The following is a 24,160-nucleotide window of genomic DNA, read 5'->3' as shown; positions in this document are numbered from 1 at the left end:
ACTAACAATAACATGCCTCAAGACCGTCGGTTGAACCAGACGGGTGACTTGGACAGATGAGACAAGAGGGTTTAGAATGGTAGGTTGCAATGGGATTGAGGTAATTGCAGAAATCATTGTCTGTTGGGAGGTCAGGTTCTGAATGAATAGACTTGTGGTAGGAATAGTGCTAGATGCCCAAATAGGGTTGTGATAAAGTGATGAGGCACTAGGTGTACCTCAGACCAATTGTGCTAAAGTCGCATAATTAGGTGGAAAATCCCGATACACACTTATGGGAATGCTACCTGTGTAGGGGAAACCTTCTGGAGGAAATTGATGCTCTTCCTCTTTGACAATGTGTCGAGTAGAAACTTCCGATTGATCCGGAGAGCTAATTGGAGCTTCTCCTTCAAGTTCCATAACTGGGAACAAGCGACGACGAACGATCAAAGATCTATGAGGAGATATTTCCAAAGTAACACCTTGTTGATTATACAGACTGTACGAACACTACAGTGATATCACAACAGCGTCAAACAAAGGATTCAGAGGATATATAACCAGTCCAAGATGACCTTCAGTAGTTAGAGATATCTCAGGAGTCTGGATGGGATTGTCTGGAGATTTCGGGCCAATATCATAAGGGGACCCAGTATCTGAAGTAGGTGGAGGATGAGATGACAAAGTCTGAATGCTTAGAACGATTCTGAGTTCAACACCTTGGTCCTCGAGTGACTCTGGTAATCAGGAAAAGGTTCCTCAAACAATCTTTTAGACGGAGGAGAGGAAGAGGAACTAGGTGAACCAGATGGTTCAGCCACATTGACCTCGTCTTAGTTAATAGGAAAAGAGAGATAAATTTCAAGGCTTTAAAATGTACTTTAAGGAAAACTCACAATTTGGTCTAGAAAAGGCTACCAGGATGTTATAAGATCGCGGGCAACAATTTTTTAAGACGCATAAATAAACTGGTGCTCTTTCATGTTTTAAAAGTCGAGAAAGAAGGAAAGATGACTCTATCACATTCAATTGGAAATGAACCTGAAAGGAAAAGCGATCAAATAATATTTAATTTTAATGAGTCAAAAAGATCAAATGAATACTTCGGATGATCTAGGTAAAAAGGATTACCAGGCAACCATGAAATACATAATACCTCCTGGCGAACCAAGAAGTATGGGTAGGAAATCTCCCTGAATGATGTGTTCAGTGTATCACATTTTCAAGGCAGAAGACTCAGCTTCCTATGGATAAAGGATTGCAGCCTAGAGGGATCTCCCGTTATAAACTCGACCGTATAGGGAGCACAAGTTCGTACTAGCGCTGTCTAGTGCCGAAGCTAATGACAACTACTAGGTTTAAAGGCATTGGAACACGTCTCTAGCCTAGAAATTCTAGATGTGATCGTTAGGTTTCAAATGCGCCTTAGGTTAATTTAGTTCATTTTAATTTTATCTTGAATTATGTCTTGGTTTTTAGGCCTTAACGATGTGACTCGAAAAGTCCTAAATGCAACTAAATGAGAGAAGATCCTTTCAATTCGATGAATTGTCTACACTAGAGAGGGTAGAAAACACAATCAAATGCAAAAAACCAAGCTACTGAAAGAAAAATGATTTTTCACTACTTCACTTTTTGAAAAAATAAACTAATGAAAAATTCATTCCAATTCCTAGTTTCCTAACAAACACACTCCAAACAGTCCTTTCAAAAGTGAAGAGAATTTTTTTTCCTTTCCAAATGCAAATGAAATCCTAGTGTTCAATGATGCTAACTAACATAACATATTGATGCAACAAACTAGAATTATGTACTTTTCATGAAATGACAAAATGAATTTCTCATAAAACACTTCAATGAAATTTTTTTGAGACAATCAAATCTCAAGCAAATGAAAAACATAAAAAGAGAATCTCTTTCAAACTAATGACACAATGACTCTACCAAAAACAAGACAAGCAATGTGATCTATACTGGAAAAGAGACGTTTAGACAAACAAACAAAACTTTTCAAACTTGTGTAATGGAGACCAAAGCAATAAAAGGACCACAAATGAAATGAAAGGACTGAATTCACCAGAAACTTGACTCATTGAGTTCACAATCAGGTGAATGGATGACAACCTAGATGACCTATGGCCACAAACCATCCAAGGACCCAAGAAATCAAGCAAAAAGAAAGCAAGGCAACAAGCAAATAAACCAAGTGAAATGCAGCTTTCCAGTTAGGGAGAAGGCAATCTAAACAAGTTACAAGGCAGAAATCAAGAGAGCAAGACACATTGGCCAAGATTTGGGGTGAACACTAATCTTCACTTACAGGCATCGACGTGACTGCATAACTGACAAAAAGTGCCAGAACGGTGTCGACGTGACTATTTCTGAGCATATCACGCTGATCAGCACGACTGTCAGCAAAATAAGCGCATTAAGCAAGGATGCAAAGAAATAAAATAAAAAATTTCAAAAGTTGAGACCAAACTTGCTACTGTGAATTTTAGGCCCAGAGCAGTAAACAAAACAAAGCAGACAGAACTTAAGGGAAATGGAGAAACTAGAAAAGTTCACACAAAACCATGAAATTCCAAGCAAGCAAACAAAATGATTGGTTTCCCCAGTATGGTCACCAATTTGTGGTGAAGTAAAATTCTAAGTGCGGACACAAACAATCCTCTAGCCCGAGAGCGGGTCTAGCCACAAACAAGACATTCTATGGAATATTTCCTTAGGTTAGAACGAATTAATAGGGCCTACCTCTTATTACACTTATCCCGTTTAGTGATGACCTTACTTGCACAGTCCAGCTATCTCTCGTTTCCTTCTTTGAGCACCTGAAACAAGTAAAAAATAACAACCAACAACCATGATAATAGACGAATTGTATTCAACCTACTTAACAAGTCAAGAAACATTAAGCCATAAACATGTGAATTGACATATTTTGTAGGAAATCAATCGATAGTTGCATATATATTAAATCAAGAAGAGATTACAATCATTGTCTTGACGTTGTTGTTCTCCTCTGACAAATCTGGGTTCCCACACACTTTTGCTAGCATTCCATGATGGCCTCAACAATGGTATTTTTAAGGCTCTTCCCTTTAGTCTTCACACTAAACCAAATTCACACTTCTCCCTCACACACAACTAGAGAGCTACAACTATGAATAACTTGTTGATTACTCCACAATCAAAACTTCAACCAGAGCCTAATTAGAACTAGCTTGTGCTTGGGAAAAAGGGAGGTTTATATAGCATGGATGTAAGGGATATGGTTCCTCTTCTCATGGCAGGAGGTATTATCTCTTGACGTAGTTCCATCCTAATAGGGTAAAGGATCCCAAACTGATCTCATTGACTCCATCCAGCCTGACCATTTACCAGACTTCTGCTACGAAACTTCTAGAACTGGAAGCTTCAGTTCCTTATCTAAAAAAATTTCCAAAAGAGGATCGACGCGACTGGAACAAGGCTCAGTCACTCTAGTCAGTGCTAGGGATAGTTGTAATCCCTGCATATTGGTGCAAGGAGGACACGGGTCATTAGCGTCGGTCTTGTAAACTGGGAAAAATAGAATATTTTTGGGAAATGATGCAAAAGGGAATTGTTCTTCTAACGAATAGGGTCACAATGGGAGTTTCTTCATGAAGGGAAAGCATGTAGGGTTCACTATAGAGGTCCTCCAAGATCATGGAATGGGGAGTACAGGGACAGTGAAAAAATGTTGTGTAACAACTAGGACATTTCTAGATTTGATTTCGTCTCGTCATGAGTGATTGTAGATACAGGGACATGGATGAGACATGGCATGGTAAAGAATGATATGAACAAGGAGCACATGATAGGAGACTTGTTTGCGAATGGACAAACACATAGAGCATGCCAAGTACAAGCGAAGGAGAGACGTGCACTTGAAACATCAAGCAATCACCAAGACCATTAAAGACTCTATACACCTTGCCATGTGGAGGTGAAGATATGATACACCAAGAGCACATTCATCACTCATCAACACTGCAACTCGACATGGACACCACCAACAGCATGAACATACTAGCTATGTCATGTTGATTCATGTCACGAGTCATCTCGACCACATCACTATTGTGGGACATACTGTTGTAATCAATGTAATGTAATGTGGAAGTCCAAGAGATCCACATGTAAAGTTTAAGAGTCATGTAAAGTTGAAGAGTTATGTAATTCAAACAGTCATGAGGGAAGTCGAACAGTCACAAGGGTCAGTTTTACCCCTGGCTATATATACCCCTCATTTGTACATGCAAAAGAATTTTCACCTTGGCTCCTCCAACATATCCTTGAGAGTCTATAATCTTTTCTTTGAGGAACAAGCAGTGGCTCCAATGCCCCACTATCGGGGTTAGTGATGTAATGGTGTACGAATGTGTCGTGGAAATTTCGCTTAATTTAGAAGCCTGTTAACAGACCAACATGTTTTCACACATGTATTGTATTCGTTTGTAAGACTATTATTTGGACGCTTGTAATGCATGTTTCTTTAACCTGTAGTAAGACAGTTGAACTATTTCAGTTGTTTTAGTACTTATGCTATTGGAAATGTGTTGTATCAGTTGTTAACGTTGTCTCACTTTTGTGGGCTATCCCGCTGGACACTCGACAAATTCATTCTTGTAAACTTGTTATAACGCTCGCCACACTCGTGTGGACTATTCTACTGGGTGTTGTACATTCTATCTATTCACCTTGTGTTTGTGACTACTACATCCGTGTGGACTACTCTGCTAGAAGCTGCGCATGTCCTGTTGTGTTATGTGTCTCTAGTAGAGTTGTGACTATTCCCTTTCAATCTGAGACTCACTTCCATCCTCTCCCTTTGCAGTGAAAGAAATTTGACACAAGAAACACTAAGCACTCACTAGGCGTGTGAACCTTGTTGTTCAAAGACAAAGTAAACCACTCTAATGTGCTAACAAGCAAGATCTAAGGAAAATATTTAAGATAATGGAAACCAAGCCATCATATCAGATGGGACTCATACACCAAACGGTGTGAGGTCTAGTTGGGACTTCATATCGGGGAGATCCCTTGAATGTTGGTGAGTCCAACAACATCAACATTTCTGGCGCTAGAAGGAGGGCCAGATGACACGCTGAGTCCTCATAATTTGTTTTGAATCTTCCAACATCTATCATGGAGTTTGTTATAGTTCACCCTTCGAAATGTCTGTCCAACGAACATATCTTTCACATTGAGATTTAGTTTTGGGATGACTTGTCAAAAATCACGTATGATGGTGAAGGCAAAGTGGCCTAGCCTGAGCACTACGATGAATTCCATGCACTCATGGAGAATGTAGAGGTAATTTAATTTCTTAAATTCCTTACCATAAATTGATAACCCGGGGGTCCATGGACTTGTGAGGCACATGTGCACCATATGTGCTAGAGATCTGCTTCCAATTTCGAAAGAGAAATCTTAATCTATTAAATGAAAAATGACAATTGACATAAAAATAAACCTATTCTAGAAAGCAATAAATCACACCAAACACTTTCAGAAGTAAAAATCATTTGCGAGAATTGAAAGCACATATTTGCAAAAATCAAAGAATTGATCTAAGCACTCTTGCATGAAATTGAAATGACTAATCTAAAGCATACTTGTGGAATGGAAAAGAACACTCTATTGAAAATTAAAATAACATCATGTATTCTATAAATTTAAAAATTACATCAAAAATAAGAATCTACAAGTATCAACTCAAACTATATGCTACAAGCATATCACTAACTTATCTCATTACATCCTCACTTTACATCTCCTTCCATGATTCTAAAACTCTCCAATATTACAAGTTTCACATTACAAATTCTTTCTCCCTCCATGAAAGAATAATTTTCTCTTAATTATACAAAAATTAAACAACTACCTCATTACTGGTGACCCACCATTCTCTCCTTAGATCCATAAAAGTGTCAACCAATTAGACACATATCCATGATTTTTCTCCATGAGATATGTTTGACTCATATTCCAAATCTCCTTCCAATATTGAAGAGAATTCGAAATTTAACCTTGGAGGCCACGTAAGAGTGTGTTGGAAGCTTCCAAATCACCTACACATGTCACCAAACTCATTCCACCTTTAGGCATAAGTAAATACGTGTTATTTTTCTAACTTTTAATCATAAATTCACTTTATATACTTGAAACTAATAACTTTGGAAAATACAAATATTAACCCATATGGTAATGAAAATGGAGGCTAATGTAATTACAAGGTGATGAAATGAGGCAATAAAGTGGGAATGAAGGTGAAAGTGTATGACATTGTGAAGAAATTTTGGAGGCCCAACATACCCCCAAACTGAAGTTATTTCATTTCCTCATGCAATCTATTGCATTGATCATGATTTGATCTTTTGAATGGTCTTGCTTCTATATGAACTTTGGCTGATGTTGATTCTTCTTTCTACTTTGCATAATCATTTGATAACTTTGTTCCTTTTGCAAAGTGTTCTTTTGAAAAATTTTGATTGCAACATATTACTTTGGTTGGTTCTCATGTGGCAACCAAATTTTATTAGTATTGGTTCTTGTGTTGCAATACTTTTCTCATTTTCATGTTGCATAAATAGACTTTTGAAATAATTTAATCAACCATCTAATGTGATCATTCTTTTATCATCATTTGCAAAACATATAACTTTTTGAATCCTAATGCAATAGTAGTTGTTTGGAAAAGTATGTTGGTTAGCATGATATGTGATATAAAAGGTGATGAAATATGAATGCGATATGAGGTATGAACATGAATTGGTATCCCCTCACCCCAACTAAAGGTATTTTTAGTTTTTATGAAATGAGAAAGGGAATACGATGAAGCATTTTCCAAAAATTATAATTCCAGTATTAAAGGAATTATATGATTAAAAAACTAGGAAAGAACATACCTTCACTTACCTAAGAAGTGGACAAACTGTGCATATGTAAAAAAGTTGTGGCTGTTGTTGGATCATGGAATAGAATGTAGAATTTATTCTACTTCTTGGTTGCATAAATGGTGTATGAAGTCGTGAAAGTGGCATCTTTATTTCTACTGCTAAATTTGTTATATCCGCTACAAAATGATGAAGTGATATAGTCTTCAATCACTCCAACCTGTGGCATAATTATTATCTATGTGAATGAATTTTCTCATATCGAACATAGAAATAAATTGTTGGATTAATAGCCATTAACGAATTCCCTTAACCAGCACGAGACCTCTCACCATTGATGTCAATGAGAGTCAAGATGCCTAAGTACATCTTAATAGGTACGAATGGATGTGTCGTAGTCGAGTCACCTAGAAGATCCAATAAACAGGGGACATTGATGTATTCTCATTGTCTATTTGTGAGAGAACTTGCCATTAAGGCATGCAAGCCTCAAGGTACTGAAAGAGAACCCTAGCCTTGAACCTAGATAATGTGCTGATGTCGATAAGCCAAGACTTGTTAGAAGGGAGGCCTTAATGAATCCTCCATCATCTAACGTGAGCATAAAACAATAATTTTGAAGGACTATGTATGAATTTTTTTTCAATGGATCAAGGTTTATTTGAAAAAATGAAAAGGGAAATGGAATTAATCAGCTTTGGAGGGGAGCTGAATGGTTTTATTGTTGGGTTATATGTTAATGAAAGTGAGGTAGGAAAGTATAATGACTATGAAGGAAAATGAAATGAAAATTTTATTCATTGAATAAGTAGGAATGTGATGGTAAAACTGGTATCTAAGAGTCTTTCAAATGGTGTGATGGATCTGATTTGACATTCTTTATCTAAAATCATGTGCTCGTGCTTGGATATCTCATCTTTGATGTTACTATGATCATGTTCTTTCGAAAGAAATGTAGTCTTTGAGAGACACTATTTGCTTAAGGTCATCTGTTTATCTTCCTGGAACCTGCAAAAGCTTAGTACTTTTTCTGCAATGAAATGTAAGATTATCAAAAGAGAGAGGTGATAAATCTCTCTATATATGAATTTTACACAAAAAAAACTAAGAATTAGTACTAATAAAACAAATTCACAAAAGAAGATCGAATGAATTTTTACCTATTTACAAACTAGTTCCTTAGTTTACCTATCATGTCTTGTTGGCAATTTCTTCATTATTTTACTGTTTCAAATTCTGATGAAACCTTTCTCATTGTGTATATCTCATTGAGATATTTCCGTTGACGTATGAATAGTCAGAAACCTATATCGTATGAAAAAGTTAAGCTTATTTGAATTTTAATTGAAACAATGAAAATGTGTGTGTGACAGGGAAACATGATGCTGATGTGAAATATGAAGTAGACATATGGCATGTTGATCATGAGTTTCTGATTAGAATGCACTGTTGACAGATAGATCATTGAGTTTAATACAAAGCTGCAAAACTGTTTTTTTGTTGCAGAATGTGCACAGTTTCTGTAGCTAAAATCCTGAATAGATAATTAAGTACACACAACTATGCATTTTTGTCATGAACAAATAATCAGTCCATTCTTCAAATTAAGTAGTATCTCTTCTAGAAAAATTAGCAAATACCCTACTTGTTTTATTAATTATTTACTCGAAAATGAAAAAGAGCAATTTTTTTTTTAAATGCAAGGAATTTCTGATCTGCTTATTTACCTGTAAAACTTTCTTTGGTTGATCAATGGAAGAGAGATTTGTTTGTTGTTCCATTGCTTTGTGTATTGTTTCTCTATCAAGTCCTCTTATACTGGATCACCCACTAACAATCAGTAAGACTCTCCATGACTCTTTGTTCCAGAAGCATCGTTTTGTTGCACATGTCCAATCAAAATCAATGCAACTGCAAGCTTTGTTGTGAATAGGCCATGTATTTGTGGCTTACAAGATTATATTTCTTCCCTTCACTGATTGTCTTTAAAGAGCACCCAGAATTGTTGAAATTTCCCAATTACTTCCTTTGAGATGTCAATTGCTCATTAGGTTGCTTTATGTTATTCGCAAGCAACACATTGAATCATTTTTGTACAAGGATCATCATTTAAAAAAAAAATGGCAATTACAATAACATCATACACCAAATTTCACAAAATCGACAAGATCATTTTTCAAGCATAGAATGATGTATTGAATCATCAAGCACTTGTATATTTTCTTGGATTTTAATCTCTTTGATAATCATGACAGACTTCGTTGCTCTCGGTGAAGGATATGATGTTGGTTGCCTTAAAAATTCTGGAAAACATGTGCTCGTATTCGGTGTATTGAGATTCTCATTCTCCTTCAAGCATCAGATCCAATCATAAAGTTCCTTCAAAGCTAAGTATTAACACGAAGTCTAATCAAATCATTGACATTGAGATGAATTCTCCTTGATGGTCATGTTCTGGGGATTCATGGCCACCTTCAGCAACTGCAATTATAGATGTTGAACCAGATATTCTAGTACCTCAACTCCTTATTTCATAGCAAGAACAATATATTTCATCACCATCACTATCATTTACATTAGATGAATAGCCGTTATCAAGGTCTGAATACCTGTCCCAATTCTATTTATGTTGACTATTGCAGTCATTGCAAAACACATCCTTGGATGATACTTGATTGGTAGAAAAGTTGATTTGTGCTTTATTAATCTTAGGGCTTTCATGACTTTGACCCTCATCCTTGGTTGATTGCTTGTGGAACTCTTCATCGATTTCAAAGCTCTGAATAAACTTGGTTATAGATGTATTCCTCATCAAGGGAAACAGTTGCTGTCACAAGTGATTGTCTGCCTTCCCCTCATCAAACAACTCCACCCCCGCTGAGTGATGTGGGAGAACGTGGGCACACATTTGTGCAACTATCACATCCTCCTACCCCACCTTCTCTTTATATCTGTGTATATTTGTCTTTCTAGCATGATGGTTGTCACATGCATATGTTCAATCAACCTCCATCCTCGCGTTCCATTGATACTCCAGATTGTAATTTCTTGTGTTCTTCCATTTCGGACTCCACACATGTTATGAACGAGGATTGAGCTATTGATGGAGTTTATGTTGTGTATCCAACTTGTGTTGTCATTCACGATGAGTATGACTAGGCATCCGAACATCAACCCATGGTGAAGGATGACATCCTTCTGTCCGCTTCTCCACCTCTTTTTCCTGACATCGTTAGTGATTATGTTATCTCTGATTTTCCTTGTGTAAATCCATCCACAGATGCATCTACTTCCGAGTATTCACAGGACACACCTAATGTCAGTCCATCTTTTGATAGTGGAGAGGAAAAATCTTTCATTGAGAATCCAGTTGATGTTTCATATACTTTTTTTGAAAACACAGAGAGTGAACAATATTGCTTCTCATCTACCCCTCTGTATGATTCAACAAATCATGAGGATGTCGACAAACATCCTAAATTTTCTGATCATGGTTGTCATGATCTCTGTACTTCTTCATTTGATCACGATTTTGATTCACTCGTTGTTAATTTGTCTAAGCCACTAGTCTCCAATGATCTATCTATTGACGAAGTGGAAACCCCACAAGCTGTTGAGGCACTTTAGCCTGAGTTGATCGTTATGTTAGCCCCTCGCTGTCCTGAGGTTAGTTCCACTTTTGATCAGAAAATTTGTGAAACACCCAAGGATCCTAATCACTTATCTGTATGCACTGAAGATCAATCCAACACACAAATTTCGCTTCCTCCACGGGAATCACATGATGCCATCGCTTACACACTAGAGGAATCATTCATAGCAAGCACACATACAAGGCGTAGGTTATCTATTTTTCTCATGTTTTCTTGTTTGTTATAGTCAAGAGAGTGCATATGATATCCATTTGTATGTAGTGTGTCCCAACACCATCGTAGGTCCACAAAGTGTTTGTCTTGTGCTTTCACTTTTTTCTCTTCTGTGGACGCGTTTAAACTCAGTGTGTGTTGGTCTTCATTGTTATATCTTTCATGTTTGCTAGTTATCTTGACTGTGATTCTCGTGAACCATGCCTTCACCAACATGGGCCAGCCAATTTGTCAGTGGCTACATTGGAAATACCACTTCACGTGAATAGGTCCATGCACTATTTAGTGTAGGAGTAGGAGTATTGTTTGCTTCTTTTCTTTGATTTACTTTTTGGTTTGCATGTTTGTTTGCTTTCTTACTTGGTTTGGTTTTCTTACTTGCTTGATTTTCTTATTTGTTTTTCTTTCGCTTTACTTCTGCTTTTTTCTTTTTTCTTTATTTTCTTACTTGTACCCGTAGGTTAGCCTCTCGTGAAACTATGTTTGGCTCTCGAGACAAGCTGGTCAAATCTAAGAGGACTTGTACAACTATCAACGTCTGGTTATCTGTTGTCCTTTCTCTTTATGAAAAAATTGTTATCTTCAGTCGATGATGCCTTGATAGAAAATACCTTCTGTTTAGAGTGAGTCTTGGTGAAAACAAAACATTTGCGCTCTAACTAGTACCACCTACTCTAGTCGGTTGTTTTGGGTTAACACTTGTGAGATTAATCAAGTAGAGTAAGGTGAGGGGGAAAACCTTAACAAGTATGTTGGAGGTATACATAACATACTTCTCTAAAGGAAGAACCTCGTTTGCTCTCAATAAGTTGAGATTCATCTTCTAACTTTGAAATAAATAAGTGCCTATGCACAATTCTTTAAAAAGGTAAAAAATAAAAAATGAATCAGGAGAAAGAAGAGAAAGGCTTCTTGCATAGAGAGGTGACGAAAGTGACTCCACCAGGGTACTAACCAAGCTCGCTAGCAGTGGAGCAATGCTTGTGTTCCTACGTGACTCCATCGAGGTACTGTCCAAGCTTGCTGACAGTAGAGAAACACCAGACATGAAACTTAAACTCTGACAGTTATATTACTTTTGCATCAATATACCCCTCATCCCCAATCGAAATAACTTAGTTGATTTGGCTTGGAATGTGTGTTGACAAATCAATAGAATGGTATGGACTACATCTTTCACACAAGCTAGTGCAGAAGCCACGATGATGAAAGAATTGAATAATACTTCCAGAAAGGTTAGACTCGCTTTTCACGAAATAAGGTCCTTTCAGAGAGCTAGAGTTCTACCACTATGTCACCAAGTGTTGTAGTGGCTACAACCACCCTCCAAAATTTTGGCTCACATGAAAATTTTGGAGCCTACCTTGGATCCTGGGATCAATCATCCTTGGTTACTTATTAGTAAGCTGATGATTTCAAACTCCCCTCCTTGATCCTAAGGATTAGGCTTCTCATCTTTATGCAGCATGTGTCATTTTCGGGCATAGGGGTTGTTGTTTGTCATGCAAAGGGAATGTTTTTTTTGCTTCAAGGGAAAGCATGTGTGCATGAGTGGTTGTCATCAAATAGACATTTTTAACACTCACTTCACGCACTCTTGTCATGAAGGTTGTTGCATCAAGAAAAGTATGTCTTATGCATTCTGGATGGTCTACGTTGTGTCACTAAATGCCTGTGTGTGATCGCAGTCAAGTCCTATCAATGTTTACAAATGTTTCACTGATCTCACAATTAACCATTCTCCCGAGCAACCTAGCCTCATCCAACTTCCCAAAACTGTGTGCTTTGCTTCTGCAACCATCAAGCTTCCTCCCTTGTCTTCTGAAACCCCGCAGTGCACAGAGACACCAACCTCCCCTTGTTTGTGGAAACCCCGTAGTTCACAGAGACACCAACCTCCCTTGCTTGCTGAAGCCCCACATCCCGCAAAGACACCAACCTCCCTTGCCTGCTGAAACCCCATAGCCCATAGAGACCCTAGCTAACACTTCTCTCCAAAAATGTGCAGAGCAGTCAGGCAACCAACACTGATCTCCAGAAATGCAAAGAGCAATCTAGTTACACTACACTTAGAAATTGCGCAGAGGTGTCCTCCCATGACCCCCATCCTATAGCAGTGTCTTGTGCCTGAAAAATATGCAATGTTTTCCAAGCTACCTTGTCTGTCTTGCATGCATAAACTGCACAGACGGGCCTCCCAAGGCCTCATTCTGACAGTATTCACTTCCCGCTGAAAATGCGTAGATCTACCTCTCAATGACTACAGGAAAAGGTGACATGCTGAAATCGCTTCCAAGGAGTTGAGGAGAAGGACCATGGAACCAAGTAATGGAAAAGATCAGGACTGCAAGCAAAGTCCATGGGATGCATGATCATCTTGAGGGTATGTATGGTAAGTAAAGAACATCTTTCGAAGTACACCTCTTAGTTGAGTTTGTAGGAATGCTTTTCATTGTCATACTATCCTGTCCTTGGTAACATGAATGTGCAAAAAAATGAAAAGTCATTTTATGTGTTTCTTCTACGTGTCTTGCTTCATTTTCATTTGTTTGACCAACTGTCATATTCGACATGTTGATTGTTATGTCATGCTTGTGACCTCATTCGGGTTATGTTGAAGGTTGTGTTTGAGTTGTGCTCGCTATGTAAACATCTATCGCACTCACTGTGGTGAAGTAAAATTATGAGTGCAGACACAAACAATTCCTCTAGCCTGATAATGGGTCTAGACACAACCAATACATTCTATGGAAGATTTTCTTAGGTTAGAACCAATTAAGAGGGCCTACCTCTTAGGACACTTATCTCGTGTGGTTATGACCTTGCTTGCTCGCTCTAGCTATTTCCTGTTTCCTTATTTTAACACCTGAAATAAGTAAACAACAACAAAAAACAATCGTGATAATAGAAAAATTGTAATTCAACCTACTTAACAAGTCAAGAAGAATTAAGCCATAAACATGTGAGATGACACATTATGTAGGAAATCAATTGATAGTTGAATATATATTGAATCAAGAAGAGATTACAACCATTGTCTTGACGTTGTTTTTCTCTTCTGACAAAACTAGGTTCCCACACACTTCCGTTAGCATTCCATTATGGCCTCAACAATGATAGTTTTAAGGCTCTTCCCTTTAGGCTTCACACTAAACCAAATTCACACTTCTCCCTCACACACAACTAGAGAGCTACAACTATGAATGGCTGGTTATTTACTCCGAACATAATTAGCACTAGCACACCAACATTAACACTAGCTTGTGCTTGGGAAAAATGGAGGTTTATATAGCATGAATGGATGGGATATGGTTCCTCTACTAATGGGATAAGGTATTATCTCTTGAGGTAGTTCCATCCTTATAGGGGAAAGATCCCAAACTGACATCTTTGACTCCATCTGGCTCAACCATTTACCAGACTTTTGTTACAAAGTCTCTAGAGATGGAAGCTTCGGCTCCTTATTTAAAAAACTTTCCAAAAGAGGATCGATGTGACTGAAACAAAGCTCAGCCACTCCGGTCAGCGATAAGAATAGTTTGAATCCCTTCATATCAATGCGAGGAGGACAAGGGTCATTAGTGATGGTCTTGTAAACTGGGAAAAATAGAATATTTTGGGGAAATGGTGCAAAAGGGAATTGTTCTGCCCATGAAGAGGGACACAATGGGAGTTTCTTCATGGAGGGAAAGCATGTAGGATTCATTGTAGAGGTCCTCCACGATCAAGGAATGGGGAGTACAAGGAAAGTGACAAAATTATGTGTAACAGATGCCTCCTAAAGTGTGAAGGCCGAACTAGAGTGAGGGATGAAATGCTTTTTGAATTAGTGCAGGGAATCGGAGTCTGTCATCGAAAAACCTACAAGCAAGTACATATATAGATACATAACTGAAAAATCTGTCAAATAAATCATGAACCATGGTATGGATGCAGCCATCTAGAGAATGATCATGTAAATGGATCTAGGCATGGGCTTAGCCATCCGATAAAGAGGATCATATCGAAACCAAGGTATGGTCATAGCCATCCAATAATGATAAGGATCACATATGATAACTCATGGTAGGGTTGTAGCCATCCATCTGAGAGAGACATATATATCAACATAATCATGTTACATTGCCTTGCAACTTGGACTTTTGTAATCTAAGCCCAGGGTCTTGTGCTCCAACATGACCCGATCAAAGTACAAATTCTAACATGTGAATAGATGTGTTGACATCGAACATGCTAGAAAATCGCTTGATTACCAGTCAATGATGTAAACTGTTAACAAGCACGAGAGAAACTACCAATAATGACAATGGTCCTCAAGGTACTATCAGCACAATTCACGGGATGTGAATATAGGGACTGTAGTCGAACACCCGTGAAATCACTCGATCGAAAGCCAATGATGTGAACTTGTCATCGAGCGTGAAGAACTTTCCATTAGGGCATGCATGCTCTAAGGTACTGAAAGGGAGTCTCTCGGTCAACTTCCCAGATAATGAGCTGAAGTCAACAGGAAGTGACCATGTCGAAGGAGGGCCATAATGCATCCCACATCATCGACATGAGACAAAGGGATGCAAAATGATTTTGGATGGTACAGAGAATCAGGGGTAAGTGTAATTGCAGAAGGACAACTCTTGAACATATTGGCGATATGACTAGAAGTTTGGTAGCTTTTGGACCCATAGGATCGGTGGTCATGATGATGTGGCAGAGATAAAATGGAAGGCAAAAATGAATGGTCGAACCCAAGAAGGTCAACGATAAAAAGGAGGATATCCCATCCCAACACGAAGAAGAAAGTGTCATGTTTAAGAGTGAGCTGCCGACACAACTGATTAGATTTCCAAATTCTCCCCCACCATTTCTGGCAGGTACCCCAATTATTTATAAATCACAAGCTTGAAGGGGATAGAGTATGCTTTCACTGTAATTTCATCCTTCGGACGAATCTGACCTAGTAAGTTTAACGAGCCCTAGGAAGGAGAAGCTCATGTTCATCATGGCGATGAATCCAATGTCGCTTAATATTTTAATGAGTCCGAAAAAGGTGTAACTCGGTATCTTTTTCATGTTTAGAGAGTTTGAAAAAGACATGAAAAGGAAAACTCCACATGGTCCCTTTCCGTACATTTGTGTCTCTCGAGCCCGAAAAGGTAGAAAACGATACTTGAGAGAACCACTTGAACATTTCAGTTAAGGAGTAATTTTTTCATAAATAGTGCATCCCAGCCAGAAAAAGTGGTAAACATATACTAGGCACATGATGCTTTGCGTCCATTAACGAGTTCGAAACAACAAGGGCTTGGCTATCTTTTCATTTTTAAAGGGTCATAAAATTGCTTGAAAGCAGACCCCCCATTTTATTCTCTTTTACGAGCCAGAAGGGAGAAATACTCGGCAATCTTTTCATATGAGTTTTGTGAGTCGAGAAAAGAGTTGAAACGTGACTTAGCATCATCATCGAACATCCATCACCTGTCATGCGCAAAAAAGGTAAAGTGCATTATTCAATTCTTAAGGTAAAATAGGTCAAAACATTTAAAAAACCTAATATTTCATGAAAAACTGAATAAAAAGGAGGAAAAGTAAATATTTTTTACCATTTACCATTTTACCTTGCTGTGAAAAACATTTTACCCACTTTTTCCCTAATTTTTTTTGGAGAAAATTGCGGAGATCTGGGAGGTCATTCGCCAAGCCACTAGTTTCAGGTAAGATCCAAAGCCCTAAGATCAATTTCCATACCATTTATTCCTATTTTCATCCATTTTTTGTATTTTTGAGGGAGGTTTTGTAAAAAGAAATTCGCCCTCATTCAGCGCAAGTTCTGGGCACGGAATCATGCCAACCGAGGGTGATTAAAACGCCCTATCACACTGTCAGTGCAACTGTTTTTAAAACAGGTGTATCGACACCGTGAACAAGGAAAAAATAATTTTCCTCTCAAAACCACCATTGGAATCCAAATTTTATTGGCCAAAAATGATTATTGACTTGAATATATGGTTTTTGCAAGAAAGAATCGTCGAAAATGGTAGATTGGAAAGAACATGAGCACGAAGATGTGGACACCCAGGCACTGAATGATCCAAATTGCCTGAATTCTTTGAGGAACTGTGGGCTCCTCAAGTTCTTTCTCACACCAGGGATGCGGGCCCAACCTGAGCTGCTTTGATACCTGATTAGTCTCTGGGACATAAATCAGGAAATATTCATCATTGGTGACTAGGAGCTGGAGTTAGAAACTTCAGACATATATTTCATCACAGGACTGTCCCAGAGAGGAGAATAGTCATCCTATATGGGTCATGACCGATTAGGGAAAGATCATCCATGCTGCTTGCCGAACATTGCCCCGAAGCCCTCAAATCCAAGAGCAGGAAGATTGAGATTACTACTGTGTGAGATATGACACTGAGAGTGCTACTGTTGACTATCAAAAGAGTGGTAGAGTCCCAAATAGTGCACGAGACTAACCAGTCTAAATTTCTATATGCCATCGACTATACAACACCAATGATCTTCAATTGGGTGGAAGCCATGAAGATCAACAGAAAACTCCAACTAACAAAAGATAAGGCGGGGAATCTGAAGCAATTTTGCTTCGAATCCGTACTAGTGACATTTTTCTTGGAACAGGTGTTATTATTTCAGTACCAGCTGACTAAGGTAGATCCTTCGATGCCACGAGACCCGCGGATGGACTCTTGGAGTCGTTTGATGCTTAGGATCACTGGGGGCCAGTACATGTCTTACAGGCCCACCTTCTTTTCATGGCTACGACGACAACTAATCATCATGGAGGATTGGCCATATAGTGGCACTAGCTTCCGTGGAGATCTGGACATGCGGTTGCCAGATGGAGAGGATTTCGATGAAGAAGGTTAAAAATCAATTTTTAATTTTGTGATTTTTAAATTTTTTTTGATATATATGTGTTTATAAAATTTCATTTTGTCAATGTAGATGTTGGACCAGAGCATCCTACCGGGATGTCCCCAATAACCAGGCGCGTTGCCCGCCAGTTTGATGTTTCTCCTTATCAGGAGGGGAGTGACAACAAGGAGGATATTGCAAGGAACCTCGAGGGGTTGACTTGTGGTATCGAAGAGTATGCTCGGGTGGAAGACATTTGTCACTAGTACCAGAGACACACAGTGGGAGTATAGGATCGGATCCACCGATTGCTGACTCGTTTTGCACAAGCCATTTCATGCTACCATCATCACCATGCTGATTAGTTCCTAGGTCCAACATTTTACATTTTTAAGGCCTGCGTGCCACAGATATATGAGGCCTGCGAGCTGCCAATGTTATTTGAACAAACATATTATTTTTGGGGTTTGATGTATCAAAAATTATCACCATATATATATATATATATATATATATATATATATATATATATGTTGTATTTTCTTGCTTACTATGGTACAAAGGATTTTTTTTGGCTTTTCACATGTTTCATAAATGTCTATCCAACACATAATTAGCTAATGCATCTGTTAATGTATTCATGTGTTTAGGAATATGATGATATGTAATGTAATCAAAATGCCTTTCTAGTAGATGAATATAGAGATACATTCTCAATATCTAAGGGCTTCTGACAGAATATTGTCCATTGAGTTGAAAGACAACAAGTTGTGAATCCAGGTTGACAACCAACTCACGAATGTCAAAAGCAATGGCTTCTAACAACAGTTCGATGCTTGCACTATATTCAAAAATTTTATTAGTTATGTGACCTAAAAAAATACCTTGAAGATCAATCAAATCACCGGGAGGGTCATAAATAGCCCATGCCGTGGAGGATAGCTTCTGGGTACTACGACAAGCACCATCAATGAAACTAATGTGAGGAGTCACAGACATCTGCAAAGTAGGGAAAAACATAGTAAACAGGAAAGTTGTTTGAAAACTAACACACCAAAACACACTGCACAAAAATGAATGACACACTAATGTACACAAGTAACCATGCAAGATGACCTAAGCATAGTACTTTTTCAGATAAAGCCCATTTCAGGGCTTGTCCAAAGGATGGCCTTCATAATCAATAAGCTCGTAGGCCCCTTTTTGCAAAACACGTTTTAAAATGTAGGGCCCATGCCACATGGGCTTGAACTTGCCTACCCCCAGCGTATCGTTAGCTTGATGGTATAGTAAAACCAAATCACCCTCAGAGAATGTGTGTGGGGAGACCAGTGGGGAGAGATGTAGAAGTAAGGGAACAAATAAACTCAGCGAAAACTAGTGACTTCTTAGATTTGGCAGTGGTAAACGCCAAATCAAATTCTTGCAGGATGACAATCCATTTAGAATACTTGCCCCCGAGTAACTGACGAGTCAGGATGTAGGTCATGGGGTTCCACTCAAAAATCATAGTAGTAGTGCGTAAGAGGATGTAGTGCCGAAAGAGTTGAACAACCTGTACGACATCCAATGCCAACTTCTCGACATGGGCATAATGTGTTTTGATGTCGAGGAGATTACGACTAAGGTAGTAGATAACATGTTCATTGCCTTCATTGTCATCTTGGACCAATACCATAGAAATGGTGCTAGGGGCAGTAGCTAGGTAAAGGAAGTAATCCCAATGATAATATGAGGGATGTAACAAAGGAGAATTTACGAGGAAAGTGTTGAGGTCATCGAAATACTTTTGGGCAACCTCATCCCAGACAAAGGGCGTTCCTTGTCTAAGCAACCAGGTAAATCCAGAAGCTGGCCCAACATAATTGGGTATGAAACGACGAAGGAAATTTTCCTTCCCTTGTAGGCTCTAAAGTTGATGCAATGAATATGGAGGGGGTAAATTTACAATGGCCTCAACTTTAAGCGAGTCAAGGTGGATATCGTCCTTGGAAATGATAAATCTGAGGAGTCATCCATATTCAACTCAGAAAACACATTTATATGAGTTTAACCGAATGTTGTAGTGTCTGTAGTGAAGAAAAATATATCGAAGATGGTCAGGGTGATCTTGGCGCTTACGAGAATGAGTGGAAAGGTCATCCAAGTAAGGCTGAATGATGTTGTGAATATCATGAAACACATAAGACATCGCCTGCTGAAAGGTAGCCCCAACATTTTTGAGTCCGAAAGGGATATTTTTGTATGCAAGAGTACCCCATGGATAGATAAAAGTTGTATTTTCTTGATCTGTCGGTGCAATGTTAATCTGGTTGTAACCATAAATATCGTCCATAAAGGAAAAAATTTCACTCCCATCACATTCATTAATGATCTAATCAATGAAGGGAATAGGGTAGTTATCCTTAGGACATGCACGATTTATATCACGATAATCAACACAAATGTGGATCATGCCTTGTTTCTTTGTCACTAGGACAATATTTGACACCCAATCCGTAAGAGAGGTTGGATAGATGAATCCAATTTTGAGAATTTTTTCAACTTCATCCTTGATAGCGGCGACTTTCCTAGGGTGCAATGGGCGGAGCCGTTGGCGAACAGGCTTCACATGAGGATAAGTTGGTATTTCATGCACAACGATGCTAGGATCAATGCCAGGCATTTCTTCATATGAACATGCGAACACATCACGAATTCTTGAAACAAATGAGTATAGGTCTTGATCTCATCCGGAGAACAAGTTACCCCGATATGGACATGTTCAACGATACCAGGTTTGATAGAAATATCAATTGGCATCGTTTGGGTAATATTACCCAAATTTACTTCTAACCATACTTCATGAGTCAGGATCGGTGCCAGAATTGGGAGGGAAGGAAAATGAGAAGAGAACTTTTTGAGACTGGTAGTCATGACCGCTAGGTGAGGCAGGAATTAGGAACGATGATGAGTAACATTCCAAGGTGGTTCCTTGAGAGACATTACTTCCATGATACTTTCTTCAACAAAAAAATCTCAGTTAAGGGATCATGAGATTTTGAACCACCAAGACATGGGTATTGAAAATACGTATTGAGAGAAGTCCTCGAAATGGGAGAATCAGAGGGTACGAAACTTGAGGCCGAAATAATCTCCACGTAATTGATTTCGGTAGGACTAAGTGGCATAACCTCGCCCCAGGTATCAACAAGATATGGTGAAGGTATGACCCAACGATCATATTTGACTGAGATCATGTTGACAGAGGCAACATGAGGAGGCAGGAGTGAAAAAATTCCCATCAAGGCAGAATATTTAAAAAGACCTGCCCCCACATTCTCATAAGGAGCACCAGTGTGCTTAACGTACGGAACATTTCCATCCGAGCCAGAAGAGGCAAAGAAGGATAGTTGGTAAACAGTGACGATCTTCCCTTGATGGGAAAAGGAAACCATGTGGAATAGGGAGGAGGCTTGAACATGCACAGCATGTGTCCAACTCTGTCCAAGTAGAAGAATATAATTGAGATTAGTGTCAACAATCTCCACCTCAACTTGTACTGTCTTGCCCTCAAAAGTAATGGAAAGGTTAGGTAAGACATCAAATGGTCACGAATCACACCCGTCAAAATCTTCCAAAGTGTTCGGGGATTAGTTTCAAGTAGGAGAACCAATTTCCTTCCAGCAGGTGACTGACATGATGCAGGTAGAAGCACCTTCATTGATGATAGTCCTGTGAATGGTTTTCTCATTGATGATTACCTGAATGAGAAAGGTAATCTGATGAGGCAAGCATGGAACATGGTTCTCTAGATCAAAACATATCAAATTGGAATCAGTAGGATCAATACCCCCAATAGCTAACAACAAAGGTTTCCGCTGAGACGAACAACTTTGGAGCACCTCGAGAGACAACATAGTTGATAGCGCCTGAGCCAAGTCCTCAACAATATTATAGTGTTGAGTGGCTCAAGTGTTGGGATTGTATGATTATTTCCTTAGCACACCTCGAGAGGGTGGTCAAGTAGCAGAATCTAGGTTAGGGTTCTTAATATGAAGAGGCATAGAAGTCAGGGCAGAAGAAGAACGGGTGGACTCTTTCTATTTCCCAGCTGTCAAAGTAGGAGTTTGGTAATATTTTGATCTAGTAACCACATTAATAGGCATACTCATCATGAACACTTGAGATCTTGAGGAAGCAGATGATTTAGGTTGGTCTACCATTTGAGTCTACTAAGATAGAAATGGCTCTTTCAGGACAGTTGGGGTCCCTTTGATCAAACGACTAACTTCAAACTGTTGGGGACAATCCTTGGTATAGTGATTCTCCTCACAAATGAGGCACGGATACTTGGAATTTTGTTGTGAAGAATCCCCCGCAGATGGCTTAGGAGGACCCTGTTTTGGGGAATCAACTTTACCCTTGCCTTTGCCTTTCTTCTTACCTTTTGAGGATTTTTCCACTGTAGTAGACTGGACAGCGTGGACCTCTAAGGTTTTACCAGGGCTAGGTGGATTCTGGGAGGATCTATTGGAAGTAGTGTTTGAGACGGACTTCTGTTTGGAAGAATATTTAGTAGGGGTTTGGGACACTGAACCAATTACTCCATCAACAAGTGGTGTAGCCTGTGACTTCGATGTTGTGGGATTAGATGATGGCCGCAGAGCATTAGGTAATAAATAATACAAAGTACCAGATTGATAATAAACAAGATCTAAGTATTGGGCATGAGCAATGGCTTGTTCTTCAATAACGCATCCACCCATAGCAATATCGCAAGCAATTGGAGCGACAAATGACTTAGTGAACCATTCGATGAGAAACTAATCAACAATCTTGAATTTGATCAGGTGACGTCTACATCTCCATTCATGGATGTGATCGGAGATATGTGTCACAGTATCTTGCTTAAGCGATGTGAGCAAATAGGTGCCAGTTTTATAGAGAACTGGCAATTGGAAATGCGTGAGGAAAGCCTTAGCTAAAGAGTTGAAGTCATGGTAAGTACTTCGAGGAAGCTCGATGTACCACTTGGTTGCAGCACTTGTGAGGGTTCATTGGAAAAGACGAAGATGCATAGAATCGTCAATGTAATAATTTGAAGAGCACCAAAGGTGATATTTCATCACATGGGCTTGATGATCTTATTTTTGTTACTCATCTAACTTAGGAAAATTGCTCGAGATCTTAGATGGAACCAGAGGCTAGTATGGCGAATGAATAATTGGATCATTCGTAAGGCGAGACACATTTGGCAGCTCTAGTGTGGCCAAGAACGACAATTGAGTATTAAAAGGCATTGGAGGTTGATAAGCGGGTCCAATTGGAGTGCCCATCCTTGTTGGTAAGGATTTTAGCCCCATAGTGGGGGATTTTGGCCATATGGCATTTGATTATGCCCCCATTGTGGGTTACCTTGGCCATAGGGAGGATTTTGACCTTGAACACCTTGGAATTGTCCGGTCATAGGTTGCTAATAAGCAACATACGGGTTGAGAGGTTGTTGAGCCTATTGACCTTGGACATATGGATATTGTACCTATTTTCCTTGAACATACGAGCTTTTAACCTGTTGCCCCTAAACAAGAGGATTTTGGACCTACTATCCTTGGACATAAGGATTATACACTTGTTGCCCTTGGACATAGGGATTTTTTACTTGCTTCCCTTGGTCAAAAGGATTCTGTACCTGTTGACCTAAGACATTAGGATTTTGGGCCTGCTGTTGCAGGACTTTTCCTTGCAAGGGTTGACCTTGTTGATATGTATATAAGGGTTGTTGTTGCCCGAGTTGGCTCTGCTGCTACAAGGGTTGACCTTGCGGCTGCAAAATTTTCCCTTGGGGCTGCAGAGAATGGCCCTGCAAAGACATAAGCTGGGAGGTTTGCAGAGCATCCTCCATCTGCTGCTACATGGTTTGATGCAGTGGTTGCAAGGGTTTCCCCTACGGTTGTTGTAGTTGACCTTGCTGCGGTATCATCTACCGTTATTGTTGCATGGACGGCCCTTGCTGCAACAAAGGTTGCCCTTTTTGTTGCAGAGGCTATCCTTGTTGTTGCAAGGGTACTTGAACAGTGCCTGAAAATTTCCAAACTGAATTTGGCCATAGCCACCCTAAAATGTGGATGAACTAGGTTGAACGTATTGCCCAGAATGAAGGACTTAAGGCGGATCGACCTTTCCTTGAGAACCATATGGAACATAAGGAGTTGGGTACTAAACTTGAGCCTCATAAGGCTCTTGATCCTAGAAATTGCTTGACCTGGATGGATCAATGAGATTTTGAACCTGTTGGTATTGGACATTGCTTGATCCAGCAAGACCAGTAGGGTTCTGGATAACGCTAGAAGAAGGCTAGTTCATGTCAACCATGTGAGCCTGTGAGCTACTCACATTTGTGGTGTCTGACACCATAGAAACACTCAAATTCCCCCCCCCCAAGCAGTGGCACAACTTGGCCACTTATTGGAGGGATCTAAGAACTGACAATAACATTCTTCGAGGCTGCCAATTGAACTGGATGGGTGACTG

This window comes from Pinus tabuliformis, chromosome 7 (genome assembly GCF_031772625.1).
Source record: "Pinus tabuliformis cultivar Carrire ecotype Pingquan chromosome 7, CPIR1, whole genome shotgun sequence".
NCBI classification, from domain to species: domain Eukaryota; kingdom Viridiplantae; phylum Streptophyta; class Pinopsida; order Pinales; family Pinaceae; genus Pinus; species Pinus tabuliformis.
This window is presented reverse-complemented; position numbering follows the sequence as displayed.